Raw genomic sequence first — 18,626 nt, forward strand, 5'->3', positions numbered from 1 at the left:
GAGTGCTGTGAAATCAACTGATCTAATACCTCATTTTCTCTTATCAACACGGAAACTGAGGAGGGGAGGGTACAGCTCAGTGGTAGAGTGTGTGCTTAGCATGCATGAGGTCCTGGGTTCAATCCCCAGTACCTCCATTTTATAAATAAATAAACAAATATATAAATAAATAAACCTCATTACTTCACTCCTAAAAAAAAAAAAAAAAGACAAAACAAGGAAACTAAGGCTCAGAAAGACTAGACTTGCCTGAGATCACAAAGCTGGGAGAGGGGTGGGGCAAAGCCAAAACTAGAAAGAACTACAGTTTCCCAAACTCTAGCAATGCTGATTCCACTAAGCTTTAATTACAAATACCTAAAATCCATCATTAATATAGTTATATAACATATTAAGTAAAGACCTTTCTACTTATCAACAACCAAAAAGAACACTGCTGTGAACAGTCAGCCCATTAGACAGGCATGTGGTTTTGACACAATTACTATGTTGGCATGCTCCCTCTGGGTTGACAAGTGGTCATTATTGTAACAGCTCCATGAGAAAAAGCATGCATCATTTAACACACAACCAAGCAGAAACTATCACCAATTGAGGATCGGGATTGGTTAGGTAAGGAGCTATGTTATGCAAAACCATTCTTTATTCTTATGTTTAGAAAAGGAGATAAATTCCAAGGTGCTGTCTCTATCACTAGGCTAAACTACGTACCATGTAACATTATGCTGCTGAAAACACTGGTTTTTAATACAACAGCAAGTAAGCAAAACAAAGCAGAAAGATACACAACTCCATATACTCACACAAAGAACTTCAAGTAAGAAGTTCATGCTCATTATTGGGTCCAGATGTTTCCTTAAAACCCTGAAAGAACCAGCGCAACTCTAAGAGCCTTTGCTGTTAATAAAATGGCTGGAGAGGGAGTCGGGTGGGTGAGCTGCCCTGCTGGCTGAGTGGCTCCCATCCTCTGCTGAGATCACAAGCAATGATTTCCACCAGCAGAGCTCAAGTTAAGGGGCTCAAGATGTACAAAATGCGGAAATATGCATTTCTAAACTTGAATATAGTGGAGAGCGCTTTCCTTTGAACTCTGAGAAAGACAAAACTGTTCAACAAATAACAAACTTAAAAAAGCACTGGCAACACGTGGGCAGTTCCAATTTGGTCATTTTTCACAACTGACAAATCTTGTTTTCATCCATTGTTGTGATCGGGCAGAGGATGTGTGCAGCCACTTTCTGATACCCACAATCACTTGCTTATGTTCATCTCCCCAGACTGCTTGTATTCGGCCCCCCCCCTTTTAGTAACCCCACTACCTTCCCTTAAAGCACCAAATGTAGCATAAACAAAACAGCAAAGCCAGTAAAGGAATGATTCAGCAGCCACCTAACTCCATTTAGGAAGCAGTAAGAGTGATGCTTCTCAAATACAGCCAACATGTTTAAATTTTTTTTTAAAAAGGAGGGGGGAGGGGAGGAAAGAGAAAAAAGAACTATCTGGAGAGGGAGAAGGAATAACAAAACAGGCAGACTGAGAGCCGACTGCAAGTAATTCCTCTCCCTTGTAGGTTTATTTTTCTTCAGTGTCAAAAGGTCTAGAAAATACTATATCCCACATCCAAACAAGTACCACTACATTCCAAAGGGACTACCTATTAGTTTATTTACATGACGAAGATAAACAAGAGTTATTTTCTAAATAATTCGATGCTGCCCACCCTAGTTACCTTAGTAACACATTATTTCACTTGTTTGGTTTCTGTTAAAGGGATAAAGGACCTATAAGAGAGACAGAACTATTTCTATAAAAATATAAGCAAACATCTGGGTTACATTAAACCCACATACACAAAAGATATGAACTGTAGCCCTTTGCTAATTCAAGTCTAGGCAGGGTCCGGTTACATTCAGAGCATGTGTTTCCTCCACCCTTTCTACTTTTTAACAGAACTCAAATTTTGTTCAGCTTTTCTCTCTTTTCCATGTAATCCCAGTGGAGGCTGGCTCCAGGTCAGACCACAAGGCGATAGTCTCCTGGTCAAGGGCAATCATGGTAGCTTCCCCGCCGCCTTTGCCAAGAAGACATGAAGAAAGCCTGGGGGGGGGGGGGCTTCTAGGTAAAGATTCCTCCCTCTAAGCCACAGGAAGAGAAGGGCCCTCTTCTGCCTCTGAACACTACATACATGACTCCTAGAAATGCTGTTGCCATCTTGAAAAATCCATGAGGGGAGAAGGCCTGAGGACAAAGTGACACAGCAGAGGACACTGGCAAGAGACTCACAGAGAAGAGGACCAGCCCACTGCGCTTGCTTGTCCTGGCCAGGTCCTGCGTTTGAGCTTCCTGTCATGTGACCTAACACACTCCCCTCGGGGTATAAACGATTAAGCCAGGGGGTTCAGTTACTTGCAGCCACTATCAGCCTCTGTGTATTCTGACGCAGGCATTAGAAAGTAAGCTCTGAAAAACTGGGAGCACGCAGAGAACTATCTCGGGTAATCACTACCCCCCACTGGGTTGTACGGCCCTCGTGTCTAAGAGCCACGGATGTTAAAAAGCTCCATTTTTTCCAGATGCTCAGTTTTTTTAAAACCTAGTCTCTGAGTTAATATTAGTGAAATAAACCATTAATTTTTCATTCTAACAACTCCAAATAAAAATGAAATAAATATCTTAGAGTTCAAAGTGAAAGATTCCCCTTCTTCATATATTGGAGGGGTGGGTGTAAATGAAAACCAAGGCATCATTTTCCACAATGTCCTCCAAGTCCAGTAACATCTAAGATAAATGCCAACAATCTTACTCATTAACAGCAAGTTCCTGCTGCTCTCATTAAGAATCATGTCAAGCACAGAAAGCAAACTTGTGGTTATTAGCAGGGAAAGCAGCTGGGGAGGGATAAATTGGAAGCTAGGGATTCACAGATACACACTACCATATATGAAACAGATAAACAACAGCATCTTACTGTATAGCACAGGGAACTTTATTTGATACCTTGTAATGGCCTAGAATGAAAAAGAATATGAAAAGGAATATATATATATATATATATGACTCACTATGCTGTACACCAGAAATTAACACAACATTGTAAATCAACTATACTTCAATTTAAAAAGAAAGATCATGTCAAGAAAGAGAGCTACACCAAGCAAAGTCTTTTCCACAAGCAACTAGGGTCATTCTCAGAAAGAAATATCCTTTCCTGGAGCTTAATATACCAGAAGTTGTACATAAATCGTTTAGGATCCCCAAACCGCACATCATTATTCTCAATCAAAATGCATGTAAGCCTCGTTGTACTGGGAGCTCCATCGGCACACACTCATCAAAGAGACATCCAGAACTCTGCTGGTTCTTCATTAATCAATTATGCACACTGAGTTGTGTGGTCAGAATTATCAATGAACTGCATTTGCTCAAATTCCTTCTCTCAGATGGGGCCCTAATTTTTGCAAAGGCCAAAGCTCGAGCTACATTCTTTATGCGTGAAGCCAACTAATCATTGGCTAAAATAACATGATGGTTTGGAGATCAAGTCTGGGAACTAAACATTAGTTAGATTAGAATTCCAGCTCTGTCTCACACTAGTCACGTAACCACGGACAAGTTATTTAGCATTGCTAAGTCTCCGTTTCCTCATAAGAGAAACAGGAATATTAATACATACCCACCGAGTGGCTCTAAGGATTAAATTAGATGCTATACATAAAATGTCTGGCACATAATAAATTCATAATAAATGGTGGGCACTGCCATCATGCAGGGATTATGTGAAGGAAGGAACTAAATCCAATTGTTCATGAAAGGTAATAATAGTAATAGTATTAATAGTAAGAAGTAATAAATAATAATATCGGCTATTCATTGAACACTGTTCTAGAGACGCTGCATGTAGAATTCTTTTAATACGCACAACCCTTTGAGGTAGGAACTAAAATCATTCCTACCTCATTCCTACCTTTGTTGCAGATGAACTAAGTACAAAGAGGATAAATAACATGAGCTGAGCCACACAACCAATAAACAGAAGGGCCAGGGTTCAACCCAAGGCTGTCCAGCTCCAGAGACTTCAGGCAATCCTGCCACCAATCCCAAACAACTTCACTGCTGTATAACCAGCACCTGGCATAATCCCGGACAGCTCCTTATTTGTTGAAAAGCAAAATATCAATAGACTATTACTATCATTTGGTGATTCACAACCCTAAGTGCCATTCTCATGGAGCCCCTGATAAATTTCACCCGCTTTCAGGACATGGGTTGTGTCAGTATTTTCGCCCCTTCTTTCAAAACAAATGTTTCTTGAGTACTTTCATAGCATCTGTACCAGACATCAGCAATTTACATGACAAGAATCCTACTCTCAGCCTAGCGAGGGACAGAGGTAGCAGTAGCAGCGTCCATATATATTCCAACCACTTGTCACTGAGTCAGAAATTTTGGTAATTTAGATTCTGAAATTACTACTAGTTTGAAAAGCTGACATCATTTTCTTCAAGGCTACCATTATCATCTCTTCAGGAAGTCACACCTGGGGAATGACGGCTTAGCACTCATAAAATACAAATAGGCATCATGCTTTTTTAAAGAGCACTTAAAACAACAAGTGCATAGTGTATAGGACAGGGAACTACATTCAGTGTCTTGTAGTAACTTATGGTTAAAAAGAATATGAAAATGAATGTATGTACATTCGTGTATGACTAAAGTACTGTGCTGTACACCAGAAACTGACACAACATTGTAAACTGACTACACTTCAAAAAACATGTATTTTAAAAAATAAAGAGCACTTAAATCTCAACTATATTTGCTACATATTTTGCCCTCAAGCAAAACTTAATTTGAAGAAAAAGACTAACAAAATAGTTCTTCATTATAAAGTTTCTTGACATCAAAACTCCAAAACAAATTAATTCAGTTGGCTAGACTGACCAACCCCCACCCAGACAGGGAAAAAAGTGGTTAAAGGGTGAGTACAGAGTTAATGGAAAAAGAAAAACAAGGGACACATGAACCCAAGAAGAGATGTCTCCACACTCATAGTAAAATAAATACCAGCTAAAATTTTAGAATGGCAAAATCCAAAAGCTTAATTGCTGAGCAAGACTATGGGAACAGAGGCATTCTCATACAACTGCTAGTAAAAGAGTAAATTGGTACAGATCCAATGGAAGTCAATTTGCCAACAGCTATCAAAATTCCAAATGTGCACACATCATAACCAGTTATTTGCTTGTGGGACTGTATCCTACAGAGACATATGAACATATGTAAAATAATGTAGAGATGAGTCACTATAACATTGCTTGTAACAGCAAAAGATTGATGTCCATCAACTGATGACATTATGCTACAATCATACAACAGAGTACTATGCAGCTATGAAGAAATAAAAAGAGGAGGGTTACCATCCCTCTTACAGAAGTATCTCCAAGTTACACTGTTAAATACAAAAAGTAAGATTCACTAACTACTATATATAAAATAAACAGCAAAATCCTTGCATAGCACAGGGAACTATATTCAATACCCTGTAATAGCCTATAATGAAAACAAGTATGAAAAGGAATATATATACGTACAACTGAATCACTATGCCGTACACCAGAAATTAACACAACATTGTAAACTGACTATATTTCAATAAAAAAAATTTTTTAAAGCAAAATTCAGATAGCATGCATGATATGCTGTAACCTGTGGGCTGAAAGCAAAGTGTGTGGGAGGTATAAATATGTACATATGCATACTTACCTGGATATTCATATGGAAAATAGGGAAGCACAGAGAAAAGTGACAGCAGTGATTATGGGGAATGTGGATGATATGGGGTAGATGAGGGACAGAAGTGCAGACAGGGAGACAGTTTTCAGTGAGCAGAAGTTTGCACAACCTGAAGCATTTAAGTACTTTATGAGAAGGATAATATTTACACCTTAAAATATCTTATGCATTAAGTGAACCCAGCATGGCTGGTCTGCTTCCTTGGGAGACAATCCAAATGCCACACCGCCACAAGTGATGGTGCCACCTTGCTCTGTCACATAGCTCTGGCTTCACAAATGAACAGTCTGGGTGCAGAAGACTTACAGTCTATTCCAGCTCAGCAGTGGCATTAAGATAGCCTAAAATAAAATTGATTTCCTGCCATACGAAATTTAAGATTGTCCCTATATCCTCAGAGAAACTGATTTCTGCTCGCCTCCAATTCAACACACATTATAAACCCACCAATTACTCTGTACAGACACTGCTCTCCTAAGTGGAAAAAGCTCAAAACCTAAGCTTTTAGAGCAACCACACATCTTTTAAAAAGTGTATCAAGTATCCATTAAAAAAAAAAAAACTCTGTAGTTCCTTAGAAAGCCTTGCTAGCATTTTATTTTTCCCCCTCAGTGTGGAGTTAAAACAAAAGTTTGGGAGGGAGGGTTTAGCTCAGGGGTAGAGTGAGCTCTCAGTTAGCATGCACGAGGTCCTGGCTTCAATCCCCGGTACCTCCATTTAAAAAAATAAATAAATAAACCTAATTATCTCCCTTGCTCCATCTCCCCCCAAAAATTGTCTTTTCTGACAATAATATTGGTGTGCACGCAGGCAGGCTAAAAAGATGATTCCTATTCTCCCCTGGAGGATTTGAAGAGGGAACTTGGAAAGAGATTTCTCTGAAAGTTGAGGCACTATTTTAAAAGGAGAGTAAAACAGAATGGGTAGATTCTTATTAAATTCCTAAGCTAGTCACACATAAACACCTCCAGTCTTGGTCAGCAGCTTCCTCCTCATTTACAGGGAAAAGCAGGAATAAAGTTGGCTTGACCAGCAAGAGGATGTCATGTTTCCTGTCCACACCTCTTCCCTGCCCTACATCTGCTCCTACACTCACATAAAGAGGGGGAAACTTCTGCGTAGCTGAGTAACTACATGTTCCCAGAGCAGTGTTATGCATCCGGTGGCTTCTCGATAAATGTCTTTTGTGATGTTCCCTAGTATTGGAGGAACATTTATTTGGACCACCATCATCAAATATAATGTTTCACAGAGAAGAAAAATATACTCATGTGCAGTTTCTTCCAAACCTGGCTCAAACAGCAAAGACAACACCAAAAATCTTTCCTGGTCATTACATACATCAGGGAGTATATTTTTTCTGAGCTCATCCCATAGCTACCTTCTGCACAGGGTCCTTCCCCAGCCCTATCAGAAAATTCACTTGGTAGCAAGTGGTAATCTACAACTAGTCTAATAATACTTCTGTTTGAATCAAACTCAAAATTCTTAAGCTAAAAAATAACAGCAGTTCGGGAGGCTTTTCCCAAATAAGCTAACAACAAATCCACCAAGGTTAACTGCACAGGATAAATGCACAGGCTGCAGACGCTGCATTTTAATAGGTCATAAGACAAAAGCTTGTCAAACTCAATCAACTCCCCACACTATGATAAGGCCACCAAGCTGGAGCCTACACTGATCTCACGCTTTCAAATCCTCTTCTCCGTAAGCTTCGGAACACTGCAGTAGACAGGCATAAATATCTAGACCTTGTCTCAAAGTATGATTCATTTTTTAAGTTGTGGTCGTTAGCTCTTCTGCCATTTTAAAATATTTACAAAACTGCCAAAGAGTTATGTCAATGCATAGCGTGTATTCTTAAAATATGAGACTACATAAACGGACTGATTTTTCTAGCTTAGGTAAGCAGATCCAAATGTTGACGCCAGTCCTCTGGTTGGTCAGCAGAAGGTGCCGTAGACTGTTAGCATATGGACCCTCCACGCCTGGCGTGATAAAAGCAACTTTCCCCAGGCGGAAAAAGCTGTAACTACAATGGAATTACAGACATGCCATTTGGAAAGCTTAGAACCTTTTTTTTTTCCCCCAAGTATTTCTACTCTGAGCATTAGTTTAGTTCAAAACTACTTTACTTAGAAAAAGCTTCCAGTGACTACTTTTTAGGTGGTGCTGCCTAGGACAAGTTTCTACTTCAGCTAAATATATTTGTTTCTTTGGAGGTAAGATTCTTAAAATTCAACATCTGTAAACATGATTTGGGAGAGGAGCCTGCTGTAGAATATGCTAGACATTCAAACCTTCGGAACCCAACAAAAATTTCAAGCCAAGAAAAAGTCAAAGTTTAAATTTTCCCTTTTCAACCTTGTGATCCAGCTATGATGTTAAACTGTATGTCATCAATATATCGTACAATGTGGGCGGGAACACTAGAAAGGCGATGTTGCACGGGGGAGGTGGGGGTCCTCTAAACGGCTGTCCAGATCATCAGTACCACCTCCAGTCATTTATTCTCTCGCCTGAGTTGCCAATAATTTGAGGAGACAATTCTTTGTTGAAACTAAAAATAGAAAACTTAAAACTTCACAAGTATACATACACCTCCCCCAAAATATTCAGTAATACTTCACTGGTATAAGAACATTCCCTGCAGTGACAACAGTAAAGAAGAAACTTAGGTCACCTGGCCATCACAATAGTACTGCTTTTCGTTTTGTTAGAAGGTAGCATCAAGGGGGAGGGTGTAGCTCAGTGGTAGAGAGCATGCTCAGAATATACAACATCCTGGGTTCAATCCCCAGTACCTCTGTTAAAAATAAATGAGTAAATAAATAAATAAACCAAATTACCTCCTCCACTTCCAAAAAATAAAAATGAAAAAATAAATTTAAAAAAGAAAGCAGCGTTAAAATAAGGTTCTTTCTGAAGGAAGGTTGCTAGACTGGTAAATCATATCAAGAAAAAGCATAAAGATGATTTTTCACAAGTCTGAATGTTCCAATCTGGGCAACATGGTAAGTTTTCACATTTCTTCAATGTGACAACAGATTAAATATTCAGTAGAAGATGTTGATACCTATTATTCAACTAATATTTACTTAGGGTGTGACAACATCAAAAAAAAAATACAACTCTTAAGAGCTATTAATGGTCACTACTCTGCAGATGCTAAAAAATATAAATTCAGATCTCTGCTAGACACAACCTCTTTTAATCAAATGAGTTAATTCATAAAATGCTTCATTTTAATGCTAATTAAATTGAGATCTATCATCCTTTAATGTTAAAAAAACTGTAAACTATTAACTTTACATAGTCCTCATGTGCTTTAGGAATAATTAACTCTGTATAGTGAAACAGCAGGACAAATATATAAAATCAACCAACTAGCTTCATTATTCTCATAGGTCAAACCTGAAAAGGCAATTAAGTTAATAACCTGACAAAATTCAGCCTAGAAAAATGCAAACAAATGGTCTAAAAATATATACGTACTTTTCACAGGGCTTGGTTCAAATATAGCTGAGCATATTCCCTTGCCAGAGAGTGTACGTACCCAGATTCCATCTACTCTACTCTGTCCACTAGTATTTTTCAAATGTTCAGTCCCCTAGATACTAATAGTCTCAGAGGCAAACTTTCTTCAAAAGCAAAAACAAGCAAGCATATACCACCAAACCCAACTGCTACAACAGAAACGTCCTTAAAATCTCCCCCTTGAAATACATACGCAGCTTTTGAAAAAGTACATGGAGCCCGCTGTCTGCAGTTCCCTGTCATTAGAAGACTGGAGAGCTGATGGAAATCCAGCTTCCAACAGCTTAATGAGCAAGACCGGCCCCACCCAGGCCAGACCCCGCCGGAGAAGGGCATGCTCAGTCGAAAAGCCCAGCTTGTTCCAAGTTACTTCATTCCTCAGCTAGAAAATCCACATGGGTCAAAGAAAAAAGTCATCTGCCTGCTGTCTGATCGACCCACTAAATGAAGAACACTTTAGGTAAAGAATGGTTTTAACAGCAAATTTTAATTCTATGATTATAATTTCCTATGATTCTACTGCTAGGGATTCTTTTCCTCATTTTTTGCATCATTTTGCATTGCTTTGAGTTTGCCCCCTTTGATTTTGATTTTACTTCTGTCATTTTAACCCACCCTACAAACAAGACACCAAAAGTATATGTATACAACATACAGCCTAATCATCTTTTTTTATAAATTGATACATACATTTTGATATAAAAAACCATGTAATGAAATAACCCAGTTTTTAATATATAAAAATGAAATATCTATTTTCATTCAAGTGTAAAGAATCTGCTATTCATTCCATTGTATTTCAAATGGAGGCTCATTGTAATCTAGATTTATAGGTATCATTGTATAGTTATAAAGCTGATAAATCCCCGTTTTATTATTATACTGTCAATCCTAAATTGAGAAATGATGGATAACAAAAGGTAATTTTATATCCATCTGTCATATGAAAACAAATACATATGGAAGCAAGGTAAATTTAAAGTCACTAAAGGAAAATGCACTGATTTTAAGATTCAGGTCAGAGAGATCTGAGAAACAACGAGGCGTCCTTAATTCTACAATACCCCCACCCTATACATCTCCACAATTTAAATTCTGGTTGGTTTTTCTTCCAGTATAGATATTTACATTAACAAATCAGGACCAAGACAGGCAGACTCTGGATCCAGGAATGCATTTTTACAACTTCACCCTGCTTCCATACCACACGGCTCTCCTATCAAGCAGCTCTTAGGTCAGTGTTATATGCTCACACTCACCTACAGCAGTCTTTAAAAAAAAAAAAAATAAGAAAAAATAAGTTTTTTTAATTACAAAGAAAACAGTTTAGATATTTAAATAAATAAGGTATCACCTGTACCAACTGATAGAGAAAGGTAAGTTTCTCTCTACAGGAACTTACTGAAAATACGTTTCAGTAGCAGCTCCGAAGAGATTAATCTCTGTCAAAATGAACACAAAACTTAAAAAAAAAAAAACTCAATTCTATATAATGGAAGTAAACTTCACTATCCACCCACCACAAGGTTTGCACTGGTTCACAAAAGGGTGATTTGTTGAGTTTAGCAGAGACAATTTTATTCAATTCAAAGCATCATCTTTTATTCAGATGGTGTTCTTCCTATATTTTTTAAATGTTAAATGTATTTTTTAATAGAAACTGAAATACAGTGGCAGATTTACTTCAATACACTTACTTGGGAAAATACTGGCTCCATACCTTTTTCTAAAACATATTGCTCTATGGAATTCAGAAGTCTCAGAATTACTGACATGTGGCACTGGATCCAGTGAGGCTGACATTAATAGATCTCTACAATCTATCACAGGCATCTCTCACTACCCCTGTACCTCCTGTCCTCTTAACTCCCCTTTCTTCTACAGACTGAACTGCAACCCCCAAAATTCATATGCTGAAGCACTAACCCCCCAAATGTGATAGTATCTGTAGATGGGATCTTTGGGAGATAATTAGATTTAGATGAGGTCATAGGGGTGGGGCCATGATGGAATCAGTGCCCTAAGAAGGGACACCAGACAGTTTGCTCATTCTTTCTCGCTCTCTCTCTTATTTCGCCATGTGAGGACTTCCGAAGCCACCATCTACAACCCAAGAAGGGAGTCTTCACCAGAAACTGACCATGCTGGCACTTTGATCTTGAACTTCCAGCCTCCAGAACTGAGAGAAAATAAACTTACTGTTTAAGCAACCCAGTATATGGTATTTTGTTACAGAATCCCAAGCTAATGCACATACTTTCTTACTTATGGAACCCAGTGCTACTGCTCAAGCTCCTCTGCTGGCTTTAATCCTGCTCATAAGACATCAGAATCTCACTGCTCAAACAGAGGGTAAGAGAATTAAGAGAGAAGGTGAGTTGTGTGGCTCTATGATTTGGGAAAAGAATAAACCATTACTATGGTGGATAAAAAGAGAAGTCAGAGAACTTAAATGAGTTTCCAAACTCATATACTCAATTAGTGGTGGAGCCAGAATGTATACCAATTTGGTCTGTCTTCAAAGCCCACATCAGTGCCATCAGTGGTATAGTGGTGAGCACAGCTGCTTTCAAAGCCAGTGCACTTTTCCACCAATGCTGCATTACCTCAGTTTTAATACCTGTTTTCCAGATGAGCAAACTAAACCCAAAGAAGTGAAATAACTTATATAAAATTACTCAGGGGGTACTGGCAAAGAAGTTACAAACTATGTCCAGTGTCATTTAAATTATTTCCAGTAAGATTTTAAGTACATTAAAGTGCACAAAATACATAGGCTGAAACATCCACAAATGTCTTACTATTAAAAATTGTTTATATGAATTTATATCTATTACACCTGTCTTAGGAAGATCCTAAATAACCCTGTTTTGATACTGTTGTCCCATAAATACTGGAAATTAAAAGTTGATCCTCAGAATACTATTTTTTAAATATTCAAGGGAGCTGGTTGGGGTTAGGGTGGGGGACATTTTTCCTATATTTGAGTATGTGAGTTTATGTATACAACAGAATTAAACCCATTATCATAATTTCTTGACTTTTTAAAACTGTCCTACCTCCTGCCTTGGGGGAAAAGAATGGAACTGAATAAGATGTTGGACAGAATAATCTGACGGGTCACTCGTAGCTCCAAAATCGTAAGGGACACAAACTCTGCACAGAAAATAAAGTCCTCAGTGTTGCAGAAAGACAATCAGGAAGCTAGTTCCTTTCAGTTTTCCCACCTTTCTGCATCTAGCCTCCAAATGACAAGCAATCATCCTCTGTCAAACTAGGAAAAAAACAAACACAATTTTCTGGCATAACTCTAAAATAACCTAAAAAGTACTCCAAAAAAAAAAAAAAACCCTGTTTTTGATTCCATTGATTTTACAGAGAATTCAACCTTCTTATATACCAATCATCAGGCAAGACTATCTTTCCTGAACAAACATGGAGAAGAGTTTTCTGACTCAATCTGGATGAACTTCAATTGGTCCATTAAATTTTTCTAACAGCCCACATTTTGTAGGATCATTGCTAACTCGTGTCAGCAAAATGAGAAGAAAAAAAAAAGAACCAAACCAAACAAAAAACAAAACAAAAAAACCGCTACACTAGGTTCATGGCTTCTATGCCTAAGTTATCTTATGACCACACACCATCACAGTTTAACTTCTCTCAGGCTCTAAACCCAGAATAATCTGCACAACTACACATGAGTCATTCACAAAGTTTTTTTTTCCTACCACACCTCTAAAACCGTAACATTAGAAAGTACTACAAATTTATGAGACTCTGGGAAAGAAAAACTCTGTATGACCCCAGATTTTTACAGGGGATTTGGAGAGAGATTAGGAACAGGTAGAGGAGGGCAGAAAAAGAATAAAGGGGTAATGGTTGGGAATCTCTAAACAAAAAGTTAATGTTTTGAAGCCATCTAAAAAGCCTTAGGACAAAGCAATAACAAATCCTTTTTTTTTTAACTTCAAAAGTCAAAATCATCACTATTAGAATTACACATTCAAATCAGTACAGTAATCCAACATTTACTTTAAAATGTAGGATTTCCATTCCATTTACATCTAAGCAACATTTGCTAAGTTCCTCCTTTGCCCCAGACACTGTCTAAGCCCTTAGGAGTGGAAAGTTCTTCCCCACACCAGTCCTCAGGGACTTCACCGTCTAGCAGGGAAGACAGATACATAAGCAAATAATTACACCACATGTGATAAGGGCTGTAACAGAGGTACAGGAAGGACACAGCAAAGTGGACAAGTCCCTTGGGGAGGACAAGGAAGGCATTATAGGCTGACAATGTTTAGGCTCATTCCTCTTTCATTTTTGATGAACAAATGGTGCTACTAGTAACATGGTAACAACCTCTCCTTGCCTTAGAAACTAAGAGTCCTTATCACAAAGCCGATCAGGTGCAAAGCAGAAATCAAGATCTTGCTAGCACCTGTGCGACATTACATATGACACCTATATATGTTCTCACAGAACAAAGAAATAAAGGACCATGAAGAATCTCAGCATTTATATACCTCTAGTCCTTGCCTTTCACAGATGGGGAACATGAAGCCCAGAAGTTAGGTTACTTGTCCAGGTTACACAGAGAGTCAGTGGCAGGCCCCAGGCTGCATGTCAAATTCTGACAAGTAACTCCACTGCCTCCCCCATGGCAGACTGCCCTGCCTGGGTGTGAGAGGAAGGGGAGAGACACTGCTGAGGAGGCAACCGGAATAGAGACCCTTTTTATGGCTGGCCCAGGGCCAGAAGAAACAAAGAGCCCTGATGCTAGGCATCCAGCAGACCTCAGATGCTCCCCAGCTCTGCCTCTGGACCCAAGAAAAACTCGACACCTTCCCACTCCCCCAAAAATTATGCTTCCAAAATTAAGAGGTCACTGCCAAGAAATGATCCACTCTTCCCAATCTGAAATAACATTAAATTCATACACAGTCCAGATGTCTCCCCATGTTGTCACTTAGTTAAGTCTGTAAAATGAAGGTACCAGCAGATAAACTGCCATGTACCGGGATTTTTATGAGCATCACAGGAGAATCACCATGACAGCTGCCTGTTAAAGTACAAAATGCTAAATGAATGCAAATTACTATCAAACACAGAATTTCAAGCATCGAAAAATTCATCTAGGCTATCTCAAAATGGCTGCATGTATCATTACATTTATTTTTAAAAACCAAACATTAACATATAGTAATCTTCTACCATTTACTCGCTTTTTTCTTCAACTTGTGAAAGGAACACTGTTTCCCCACCCTAATCTACCCTTCATAATTTCCTTTGTTTTCTTTCTTCTCCTTTAAAATGGCCACTACTATTTCCAAAACTCCCTTCTAGAACCACACAGAACAGCAAATAGCAAACGTGTCAATCCAAGGCTCTTATCAAAAAGGATGTTGTACACAGCTGAGCACTCTTCTACAGGGCAAGGGGAAAATGTTAAGGTGTATGTAACGAGCAGTGCAGTTACACATCACACCCGAGGGAGGTACCACCCATCTGGGGTCCTCTCCCCACGTCACCTGCATCACAGTCTTCCTTCAGCCTGATATGCGCCATCTCCATGGCTGGGCACTTGTTTGAGAACCCAGTGTACCTCCAACCCAGCACATTTTTATTAGGTCCATAATTTGAAACTATATCTCCACTCATTTTTTTCCATAGCTTCACCTTTAAAACCTATCCCTCCAAACTTGAATTATGAAACAAAACCCTAAGCACAAGTGCTAATATATTCTCCATCCACAGCCCTACCCATCCAAAACAAAGAATGCCCAACACCAAGCTAGAGTACTCACCATTACCGGTGCCCACGGGATCTTGATTTTAATTCTGTACTTCTAGGTTTTGCCAAGATCTGTTTATTCAATATCCAATAAGGAACTGCTCTTTGCAGACTGACAGCCCATATACACCTGTGTAAAACTCAGCTCCAGTAGTGCAAGAGTATTTAAATAAACAACTACACTACAAAGAGAATAAAAGCTAAAATATAGGCATAAACATTTCAACAGTAACTGACTTGATGAGGGAAGAATGCTTCCCGAGGTGACATCTGAGCTGGCCTTGAAGGATAAGGGGGAGCTTACTGGGCCGACTGTGAGCGGGTAAAAGTATACTCCTCACCGTGGGAACAGTAAGTGAAGGGCCCAGAATCATGAAAGATAAACACACTGTAGAGAATGGTTAAATCCATACCTCATCTGCCCAGAACACACGGTAGGGAGTTGAGGAAATAGGACAAAGGAGGCAATAGCCAAAGAATGAGTGATCCACATGCTAAGCTCGGATGTTTTAACTCTATCCAGGAAGCAATGAAAAGCAAGATTAATTTTGCATTGCTGGAGGATGACTTTGGTGGTCATGTGAGGACAAGGGACACAGTAAAAGGAAACTTGTTAAGAAGATGCTCTAGTGATCCAGGAGACAGCATCTAAACTAAGACAGAGGCAACAAAGACGCAAATGAAGAGAGGAAGTCAACGAATATTTAGTAGTTAAAATGGACAGGACTCGATAAAAAATTGGATTGTGGGAGTCAGGGAGAACAAACTTCCCAGGGTCCTGGCAGTCCAAGGTCAGGCAGTGGTGACACTAACCTAGGGAAGGATTTCCAAAAGGAAATTTGGACTGAAGTGACATCCAAGTGGAAAATCTGATGGTTGGAGATAGGTGCCTGAACAACAGAGTTTGGGTTTCCATGCTAAGATTCGGAACTACTTTGGTCAATCAATGTTATTTGGAGCCATGGAAGAGAAGAAACCCAGGCAAGACAGAGTAAAGACAATGTTCACATTAAATCCCCAGGCAGGGAGCAAGCAACCTATACAGGAGGCTGGGAAGGACCAGCATAAGATAAAGACAGCAAACCAAGCAAGTATTGCCAAGAGAGAAGAGCTGAGCTGGAAGGAGTGGACAACAGGGCCAAGGGCAGACTGCTTCAGGTACCAAATAAGGTTTCTCAAGTGTCGTAAAAAGACTGCTGATAACCTCAAAGAGCAAGTTCAGTGGATAGTGGCAGAAAAAGCCAACTGGCTAAAGAAAAAATGTTGAGGAGAGGAAGTTTAGAGAAAAGAGTAAGCTAATCTCTGAAGCAGCAAAGAACAAGAGGCTGGAGAAAGGGATGTTAATAACTACAAGAAGTACAGGTTGCAAGAGACATATATATACAGATGTTTGGGTTCTTTTGTTTGCTGTAGTCTTTTGGTGGGAAAGATAAAGTAGGGAGAGGTTCAAGACACAGAGGAGAAATAGGAAAATGAATGTCACGTAGTTCAGAAGAGAGAGAAGAAAAAGGATCAAAACCACAAGAGATGAGTTGACTCTTGTACAGCAGGAGAGACACCTCTAACCCAGAGACCAAAGGGAAGGTAACTGGAAGAAGACATGGGCTAGGGGAGGACGGAGTTTAAGGATGCTAGAAAGACAGAGGTGCACCTGCGGCCTGGTTCTCCATCCCATATAGCTTTTGATAACTTTGAAGCATTTAAAGGAGGGGGAAAAAAACTGAGGTGATGAGAAAATTTTGAAGAGAATATAATCAATATCCTAGAATATATTCAATGATAATTCTCTTAGCATTCACATCAACATAAGACTCAAAACAGGTCAAACTGAACAATTTTCAACATGAGAAGTTCCTGGTGTTTTAAACTTTTCAGACTTTGGGATTCCCCACATAATCTCCTAATACATTAACTGATTTGTACATCATTATCTATTAAATTACCAAGAATATAATCAAACGAGTGCCATCTTCCTATCAGTACAGAGGCAGAAAAGAAGCTAAAAAATGTCACTGAATTCGCAAGGTCTGGAGAGGGGTATTTTGTTTTGTTTTAATTATAGCGTGTGCCAAGGATTTGGCTAAATGTACTTTACAAGATACAGAGACTGTAACTGTAATTCCTATTCTCAAACTGTGAAGCCTGTGTCTCAATAAAATGCCAGTTTAAAAGACAAGACAATAAAGACCATGGTCACCACCAGAACCCCATAAGAATATGTGAAAGGTTATAAAACAAAACTCCTTTTATAGAGTTGAATCCTTTCCAGGGTGGGCCTTTAAGACAGTCTGACAGTGCACACAAATACTATCTCTGGAACAAAACCAAAAAGGCACAGCTGCAAGACATCTTCCACTGAAGTTGTAACTGACTCAATAGCAGTCCTTCCTTTGAGCGAGAGAGTCTGTAAAAGCCAGAAGCAGCGCTATTTTCCCCTACAAACTGCTTAGTGGAATCACTTTCTCCTGATCCAAACTGTAACTTTACTAAAAAGCTAAAAATAGACAGCATGGCCAGTATAACTTCATGATAAATTTGTAAAAGAGAATAGAAAGAAGACTTGAAAAAAGTATCTATATATGGTTTTCATTAAGAAAAATCCCCAACTGAACCAAAACTATCCTATAATATGTGGCTATACACAGTTTTTACATTACAATCCATCACTATCACAAACAGGAAATTTGGATCTGCTGTAACAGAAAAATTTTCCCCAAACCTCTACGGAGTAGCAGTGACCAAAAAAATTTAGATGATTCACATCAGTATTCTCAATATCAATTTGAACTTACGGTATCTGGATATTTGTAACAGCTAAGAATAAAAAAAGCCGAAGACATTCTGAAATCAATTAGGTATAACTCCAACATAAGAAAAACAATTCAAGTAGCCAAATGAATACTGGATTTGTGATGCTTTCCAAGCTGGAGTTTTCTCTACATTTCTACAGCAACGTCAACAAAATCCTCTTATACAAATACTTCCGCACCCAAAATGAAAACCAATAACCGCTTCTCTAGTTCATTCTTACTACGCTTCCAACAGCAACAAAAAAAATCAGCCTTCCTAAACTTCATTCCAAAAACTTAAAAACCTAAGGCTTACATGTATAACAGTTCCATTTAAACACAAGTGTCAGATATTCTAAAATTCTCCAAAAGGGAAGTTAATGACAGAAAAGGTATAATTTTGGTACTTCTCTGACAACAACTCATTCTGAACAACAACAACAAAAAGACAAGAGTAAAAGAAATTACTTACAAATGATTTACTTGGGAAATTATCCAAGTTCTAGAGAAACAGAACACTGAAAACTGTGCCAAAATGTAAAGCAAAGAATTTAATATTCTAAAGCCAAGAGATAAGCAAATTTCTCTGCTAAGTTTCAAATATTCTTTCAAAATCTCTTGTTGGAGTTGCTTTGATGTAAACAAAATATTTTACTAGGAGTCATAGGCCTGCCTATTTTGTGAGTAAGCGCTCTGCTGAATTCTTTACA

The 18,626-nt window shown here is 38.7% G+C and overlaps 1 protein-coding gene across 13 annotated transcripts in view; it reads right to left on the reverse strand.

Moving 5' to 3' along the window:
* The window catches only part of EPB41L2 (erythrocyte membrane protein band 4.1 like 2), a 198,261-nt gene that overhangs the window by 110,934 nt on the left and 68,701 nt on the right, over positions 1 to 18,626 (reverse strand). The window contains exon 1 of one of the 13 annotated variants that reach the window (XM_015235801.3): positions 9,524 to 9,654. The exons of the other annotated variants lie outside the window; for them this stretch is intronic. The gene's annotated coding sequence lies outside the window, so the exon portion shown is untranslated. Of the gene's footprint in view, positions 1 to 9,523; positions 9,655 to 18,626 lie in introns of those variants that run through there. 13 annotated transcript variants of the gene reach the window in all.

The sequence above is a fragment of the Vicugna pacos genome, chromosome 8 (genome assembly GCF_048564905.1).
Source record: "Vicugna pacos chromosome 8, VicPac4, whole genome shotgun sequence".
Lineage (NCBI taxonomy): Eukaryota > Metazoa > Chordata > Mammalia > Artiodactyla > Camelidae > Vicugna > Vicugna pacos.